The sequence below is a fragment of the Anopheles ziemanni genome, chromosome 3 (genome assembly GCF_943734765.1).
Source record: "Anopheles ziemanni chromosome 3, idAnoZiCoDA_A2_x.2, whole genome shotgun sequence".
NCBI classification, from domain to species: domain Eukaryota; kingdom Metazoa; phylum Arthropoda; class Insecta; order Diptera; family Culicidae; genus Anopheles; species Anopheles ziemanni.
This window is the reverse complement of record NC_080706.1, coordinates 92327154-92335793: the sequence shown is the minus strand read 5'-3', so window position 1 is coordinate 92335793 and position 8640 is coordinate 92327154.

The following is an 8640-nucleotide window of genomic DNA, read 5'->3' as shown; positions in this document are numbered from 1 at the left end:
TTATTTTAATTTCTTGTACGCATCCCATCTTGCTCTCGTTCGTTCGCCTTTCCGTTGCCGTCCACCTTCGACTCCTTCGCCTTTATTTTTATCTCGTTCGCTTCCCCTTCGCGTGCGTCTTCCCGCTTTTTTTTTACATGAGCGCTCACGGACCCATTTCAGGTTTCGAGTCTTGGGCTATCTACTTTTTACCCTCCTTCTTTTCTTTCCTCTTCGCGCCGTCCGCTAGTTCAGGGTTGTCTTTTCTTCCCTCGAACCCCCCGGTATCAGGTTTTGCTGCCGTCTTTCTTATTTTAATTTTTATTACGTAAAGGTAATAATAGTAATAAAATATAAACTAGTTTCCTCTCAGCTCGAGGACCCGGACAACGGTGGAGACCACAAACCAACTGACCCCCCCCACCCCCCTTCGGTGGAAGAAGCCTCGCATTGACGGCCGGTGGTTTGGACAGGGCTGTTTTGCGCTCTGGCGCGCGAGGGACACGATGCGCATCGTATGCGCGCCCGGTAGCATGTGGACACCTTCTCGACATGCTGTTGTGTTCCTGTGGCCCACCTGCCCGCTGCCCGGGAGCACACGCACGTCACGCATGCACACGCAGCACCATTTGAGGGATGCTTCCGTACACTCGATGGTGGCGATGCTGGCGATTATAATATCGTGGCGAAGACCATGGAGGTGTTTCGTTCCAACAACGGGTAAGTTCTTCCCTTCGGAGGTTAAGTCACCTTTCACCAAACACCTGTGACTGTGTGTAGCATCCGAGATCTCGGTGAATTGCGACTCCGCAGGTTCCGCAACCCGTCCACGTTCGATGATGGATCGGGTCTTCGGGTGTTTGGCACGAAAGAACCTCAAGAAACACCCGACCATCGCCCTTCGGGAAGTGGTTGCGGTCGATTAGTTTGCGGTTTTCGGACGCTTGGTCGTTGGGTTTGTTTGTTGTTCTCTGTTCAAAGTGAGTTTTCTTGAGGTTTCCGGCGGCCTCTTCAAAATGCCATTGTCCCCAAGGAATATTTGCGAAGTAATCAAGCAAAGTGGATTTTTTCGGAATGTCTTCATCGGAGTCAAATGACACCGTTTATCAAAATATGAAAACATTTCGGTAAAAAAGTCTCTCTAAGTTGATTAATGCACGCAATACCGGGTGGCGTAACATCCAAAACAACCTTCTTCTAACCTTGCAGCTGCTCGTTTGTCTTCTAAACTGATAAGTTTTTGTTATGCTTCACTACTCTTGTTTTCATGTTTAGTTGACAGTTTCGCATCATTGATAAGCTTTAATCAGGGACTGTCTTCCCATTGCTTCCTATGTATGTTTGCAATTAATTATTAGCTTCTTGTCATGCCAAGCCGTGTAAACATTTTTGCAAACCACAAACCAATAACAAAAAATATCCGGTTTGCGAACGACCGCTTCAGCTTCGAGTGGAAAAAACCCCGTTAGGAAGATTGTTCGTTCGTTTAATTAACACCAGTATGTTGTTGCACCTCGTATCAGATGATTAAATCTCGCTTATCGGAGGACGGGTTCGCCTTGGTCAAAGGGGACCAAGCCGCCCGATGTAAAACATGTGTCATTCTAGGAAGTGCAGCCTGATAAGGGACCTGATTGATAATTCATGTTTGTTCTTGATTGAATGCATTGATGTTTGAAGCTGAAATTCTTTGAAGCAGGTGTAACAAAACAAAGAAAGTGTGTAACATTCTGATAAGTCGTTGCACTTACAAAGTTGTAGACATGAAGAAATGTAGTACCTTTTTGGGTGATCCTCTTTTTAATGTCTTTAATGTCAGAAGAACCGTTTCGGGGAAAGAAAACTTTGCAAAACGTCCCGTCCACTTGTCACACGGTTACACAACTCTCTCCCCGACAAACACAACAAAAAGGAAGGTATACGACGTGTACGTGATCCCATCCCGTGGCCCAAGATGGCCGCCGATTCTGGACATTGTCGTCGGACCACAATTCGGGGCTTGTTTCGTTCGGTGTTTCGGTGCGCAAGGGTTGCCTTGCCTCTGCTTTTGATGTACACTTCTTTCTCCCGTGGTTCCGTGTTTCTTTTGGGCCGGGGTCTTGCGCCCCGCGACTCGGAATCGGAGTCGGAGTTCCTTCATTTACGGTAGGTCGGTAGGTCGACCAAATACGTGGGACGTCGTAATTTTTGTCGTCGTCGCCATCGTACGTGCGGGCCCGAAAAACCCGAATAATCGAAATGTGTCCTTTCCCACCACCTCCAACCCACGGGCCAGCACTTGCCGCCCTCCTTCACCCTCTTCACCCCTCCAGCCTCGACCATTAACTTTTGAAACGTGTTAATTAAAAGAAAAAGTAATTATTATTTTCCCCTTTTGCTCACTCTCTCTCTCTCTATCTCTCTTGTGTTGGTTGAGGTTCGATTTCGGATGCTGCGGGGGAATACGCCTTTTAATACACGACTGTTTTTTATTCGGTTCCTTCCATTTTTTTCTCCTTGGCAAAGTGGCGGTAAACCCAGGGGAAAACAAGTGGTAGAAGGAAGGAAGCCTACAACATCACACGCACAAAACACCAAGAAAAAAAAGGATGGTAGGAAAAGGATAGCGCAAGAGATAAACGAGCCGAGGGTTTCGTTTTTAAAACGACGGACGCGATCCCGAATGTGACGATAGTACGTCGTTTTTCTTTTTTATGCTTACCATATTTTGGGAACCAAGGAGTTACGGCCCGTCTGACCAAGAGAAACAACCGAAGTTGAAAAAGAAAAGAAATTAAATACGACAATCTTTTTGAACCTTCTGGGATTTAGGCATTAGAACACCGGCACGACGGAACACACGGATGCGTTCTTGTGGCGTTGAGGGAGGCGTTTGTTGAGTGTTGCTTCCTGCAGTTCGCGCCCCTTGGGCAGACGGTGGTTATGGAAACATTATCCGCCGGGAACGCGGTCACATTTTTTCCCCCTTTTTCCACGTGATCGATGCTCACGAAGTCACTTACAACGGGGCCACGGGTCTGTCGCGTAGGATGCAGGTTCGACGGGTTGTAAGAAAAGGAAGTCGACAGAAAAAAACAGAGCCCATATCCAAAACAGGCCCGGTGCATCTGCTTATTGGAGCATTTGCTTATCGCAGGTCGATGATGGTAAATGTCTATTTCTCTTCCGAGTGGAGAATATTAATCGAAAAACATTGACAATCGGGCCAGAACGTGGCGAGTCTTTTTGTCATGAGGGTATGGGAAGGCGCTTATTGAGATAGGTTTGATGAAAAATGTTCTGGTCTAAACAAAGGGAAAAGGAAAGTTAAGGGTTGAATTTAGCTATAAATATTTATTTCGTTCGTTTTAATGTTTCCTAAAAGAATGAGATAGAAAGTTTATCAATGTTGTTCATGTTATTTTTGTTTTTGTCGTTAAATTGTCTTTTTGAATGTTTGAGTAAAACAAAACCAATTTTACTAAACGAACGTATTTAACTGGAAGAAGTACGGGGTTGTTCTCGCGTTGAATTTAGCTATACATATTTATTTCTTTTGTGTTTATGTTTCCTTAAAGAAAGTGATTAAATTGTCTTTTATGATGCTTGAGTAAAACAAAACCAACTTTTTCAAGCGAACGTATTTAACTGGAAGAAGTGAGGGGTTGTTCTCGCGTTGAATATAGCTATACATATTTATTTTTTTCGTGTTAATGTTTCCTAAAAGAAAGAGATAAAAGTTTATCAATGTCTTACATGTTGTTTTCGTTTTATTAAATTGAATTTTTTGAAGCTTGAGTAAAGCAAAAACAATTTTACTAAACGAACGTATTTAACTGGATGAAGTGAGGGGTTGTTCTTGCGTTGAATTTAGCTATACATATTTATTTCGGGGGTCCGCGACAGCCGAGCGGTAGCGCCGGTTAGAAAATCGGCCCATGAGCGCCGGGGCTCACCACCTCGACGGCGTGGGTTCGAATCCCAACCGAGACCGGACCCTCCCCTGTACGAGAGGACTGACTATCCACGTACAACAAGGAAACAAGTCTCGTAAGTCCTTAACGGGCAGGCATGACCAAAGAGGTCGTTACGCCAAGAAGAAGAAGAATATTTATTTCATTCGTTTTAATGTTTTCTAAAAGAATGAGATAAAAAGTTTATCAATGTTGTTCATGCTATTTTCGTTTTATTATATTTTATTTTGATTTTTTTTATGATAAAAACAAAACCAACTTTACTAAACGAACGTATTCAAATGGAAAAAGTGAGGTCTGGCTCTTTCCCATATCCAATAAATGTTAATGTAGCGTAGGCGGGTTGGCGACGGGAAAACTGGGACAGTTTCGTTTTGCGTCGGTTACGGAAAAAGTCAACAATCGGAAAACAGCCGTCACCCAACACCCTCGCGGGACTCCTCCAGCAAGGAGAAGTAACCAAAAAAAACCCTGCCCGGAAGGAAGCGAACGTCGTAGGTCGTAGGTTCTAATTGTTATTACCTCCAGCCTGGGTGTGTAACGGCGTGTTTTTCTGTGTTGGTACTAACGCTCCTTGCACCGCTTTCCCAACGTGTTTCGTGGTGGTGTCTTTGAATTAAGGAAACGAACGAAGGAACGACGAGTTACTTCCGGACCGTCGCCCCGGTGGCGTCCCAGGAGAGTTGCACGTTCGTACGAAGGATTTCTCCCTTTTGGGCCTTCCCCAAAACTCTCCTCAAGTCCTTCCCCAGCTAATCCTAACGTTGTGTAATTGAATGTATCAAAGTTTTATGCCGCACAAACGAAGTGAAACAAACGAAAATTTCGAATTCGGCATCGGATTACGGAGCTAAGGCTTGGTTGTGTTGTGTTTGAGAAAGTAGCAACAGCAAGAAACAGTAAATGTTCGGTAAGAACGGTGCGTCCCCCATAAAAAGGGTATATTTAGAAGTTTCGGTACTTGCTCGATCGTTTAAAATTCATTACACCGACGAGAGTGTTGTGTTGTGCTTGTTTTTCCGATTTCAATTATGACACTGCTTTACATTTCACTGATTAAAAACAATAATGTTCCTCCTCCTCGCTTGGAGCCCATTAAACGCGTCAAATAATCGTTGATTAAAAAATTCATTCCGTTTGATTTGATTGGAAAATGGAATACAATAAAAAAAACAGTCTCCAAAGGTTGTGGGAAATGACGATGAAGATGTCTTCTGTCAGATATGGTCGATAAACGCCGAAAGAATGCTGTTAAACTTCCCTTCCATCTGATAAGACAAATTTAGTGCTGCGTTAATAAAATAATTAGTTCGCTCGCCATTTCGCGCGGCAAATTCTGCATGCAGCAATAATAATAAAATAAAAAAAAATAAAGGCAACATACAATTGGACAGACCGTCATCGTCGTTGAGGGTACTATCAGGGAAAATATATCAACTCCCGCCCCTGGTTTCCCAAGTCCTTCGCAAACGATTTTACGATTCGGAAATGTCAAATTTCAGGCCAATTTTTCTTCATGCCCCCAAAAACAGATGTCGGCAATAAAAGGCGAAACGAAACGTCACGAGTCCGGGACGGGCCTTGGCGAGGTGGATGGAAAGCGTGCGTTTTCCATAAGGCTGTGTTGTATCGTTGTATCGTTTTTTTTTCGTTTTGAACCCAGAAGAACCCTTCCGACCCGGCGTAGGATAATCGGTCAACGTTAACGGGGTAGATAAGGAACTTAAACGAAACTCGTAACCGGCGGTTTGAAGTGAAGCCGAGGGGTTTTCTCTAAATTAGAAGATGAATTCCGGAGGCTTCACGGCCATGTCATCGTTCGGGTTACATTCGGGGGTGGTTCGGGAGGGTGAGCGGGGGGTCTTATCGCGTAGCACGTCATATTTATCATCGGTACCACTTCACTATCGGGAATCGTGGGGGAAGGTCTGTGCATGCGCAGGAAGGTGCTGGCCAGAAAACCTGCAGTGGTCTACCAGGGTCTCTGAAGAAGAGAAAATGGAGGAAAAACAGGTAGGGTAAGGAAGGGGGAGGAAGGTATGTAGAACCACAGAGCTGGCGACTGGCCGTATCTTCCCTATCTCCCGCTCCGAAGCGAAGGTGAGCGCCGAGTGCTGACGCAGACTTGACTTGAAGATCAAGCAGCAAGTCGAGAGAAGAAAAAAACCAAACGAAAGAAGGAAAAGGCCCAAACGAACCGAACCACGCGAAGCCAGGGAATCATAACATTTGCATTTTATGGCCCCCGTGTTGGTCTCGCCCTCCGCCGAATGCTATCGAATGCTGCGGTTTCCCTCTGCCGCCCGCGTCTTGAGTTGGACTTCTTGAGGCCGCTGGAGTGTGTTGCAGATGAAGATATCAGCCGGTTTTTATTTCGGAACTGTAAAAACAAGAAAACGAGACCGGTGTGGGGTGTCACTTTCGGTGGCAGATGGAAATGAAGCGACGAAGACGGGTAGACGAGAGACACTTCGGAGCAGACCAGGAGGAACTCCGGAGATCAGTCCGGTGTGCTCCCTCCGGTTCGTTATCCCTTCTAGAATTGGAAAAACTTTTTAAAAAACGCCCTCCGTCTGAAGGAACTGGCTAGAAAAGTCCAAAACCTCGGAACGGAACTGAGCTCTCATATTTCGCATATCTTATGTTCCACTTTTTTTCCTGAAGAGGGTCACCGGGTTCCCCGGACCTGCCTTTAACTCGAGTGGGAGCAAAAATTACTTAAAGAAGCCCGAAAAAGAAAACCACGAAGCACCGAATATCCTTTGACTGGAAATAATAAGGGAAATGGAAATGCTTCCGTTGCCGCAAACAAACATGGTTCGCTCCGCCAGGCATTTTTCCGGACGAGTTTTTGGCACGCTTTTCCGCTCGTGTAAGATTTTTACATGGGGTAGCTTTCATTTGGTGCTTTATTTTGATTTTCCCTCCGACCCGGGGGTTTTCGCTCCAAGGCCGTGGGTTTCACGAGCATTTCCGCCCGCCGCCAGGAAGTCGTTTTCCGAGCACCGAAATAAAATAAAATAGAACCTTGACCGGAACCGAAACGGCACACACTGTTGTGTCCGGCAGGAGCGTTGATAATGTCAAGGCAGGCCGTTTGGAGTTCCAAAAGTTAACCCTTGACGGGTTCGGAAAAACAGCGAAAAGCACTTCTCGCGGGAGGGAAAAAAGGTGTAGTTAGGAAATTGTGTTGGTTCCTTACGTAAGGACGGACGCTCCGGACAAGGGTCAACGCTGTCGTCGATCGATTTTCATTTGTTTTCAATTTTCGAGTCAAACCCGTCTTTTTATACCCGTCTTTTGGTACTTGGTGGAATTTTCTTCTGGACTGAAAACAAACTGACGCAAACGTATCTCAATCCCGTGTTGGTTCCATTAGACCTGAGACCGATGTTTTTGAGGTCTTTGGTGTGTCCTTTCTCTCTCTCCAGAATGACATATCCCGCGTCTAACATTAGCGAGAAGTGGACGAAGAGGTTTGCCAGCAGTTTGCCCAAAAGAATTGTCGAAAAAGTTAGCAACGCACTCGCGAAAAAGGGAAGTATAAAAAGGATCTGCCGGTTCTCTCCGTTTCTCCCATCCTCCTTCCTACCTTTCCCATTTCCAAACATCACTTCAACCACGGCTGACCCATCCTTGGACGCCCCCGAACCCGATGGACGGACGGTTGTCGCCTTTAAAGTCAGCCCGAGCAATATATCAAAAAACTTGGAAAAAAGGGACCAACCAACCCCGAGTTCCCGGAGACGCCATCCGTTGTCGACTGTCCGCTTTCGGACAGGGTTGCGCGTCTCGTTATTCTTGATGGATTTCGGGTCGGTCGCTCGGTAGTCCCGTGGCCCGTCCGCACTTCAGCTTCAGGGTCATCGCTTAAAGTGTGTCCACCGAGGGGTTTTCGCTGTCGTTTGTCTTCGCCTTCGCCTCGGCCCAAAAAAGGGAATATCTAAAGCGAAATGAATAATTGTTTCCCGGGAAATGGGCCGCGCGTTCCCGGTGCATCCGGGCTACGGTCCACGAGCCCATCCGACGATTCGGTGTCGCTGTTGCTCCGGTCAACGGGAAATGCATGTCTCTCCTAGGATGGGTTTGGGACGCAAAGGGAAGCGCACATATTTTTGTTGGGACAGGTTTTCGGTATTTTCCAGCAACGAGAGCCGTTCGCCGGACAGTGTATTGGACAATCTGGTGGACATGGTGTCGCCCTCTTCTTTGGGCTACCTTTAGTTGAACCTTCCGTTTGCTTCGAGCTGCCGTGGTGTAGGAATTCTATTAAACGATAATATTTGTCTCTCCCGAATTTCACTTTCCTTTCGTCTGGCGAATGCCACAACTTGGAACGCCATGCCAACGAGAAGTGGACTTTGTCAAGACTTTCCGATGCCGACATTGGATGGTGGGTGAATAGCATTTTTAGATAAAACCCCCCCAACCAAACCACAAAACCAAGCCTTTTGTTCTTTTTCGCCAATTGCAGGAAATGTGATTTGTTTGGAAAATGGATTTTCCGAAGCAAGCCCGTGGTTGTTTTTCACTGCACTCGACATTGTTCTTGCGGTGGAGCTTTTATGGTTTTAATCATGTTATCGTCCGTCTAGACATGCACGTATTAGATTACGCTCGACATGGTCTTTGTCGTTCGTGTGTGTTCTTTTATTGGACAGACACGAAGGGGAAGGAGATGATCCGATTTTTTTACGGAATGGTGATA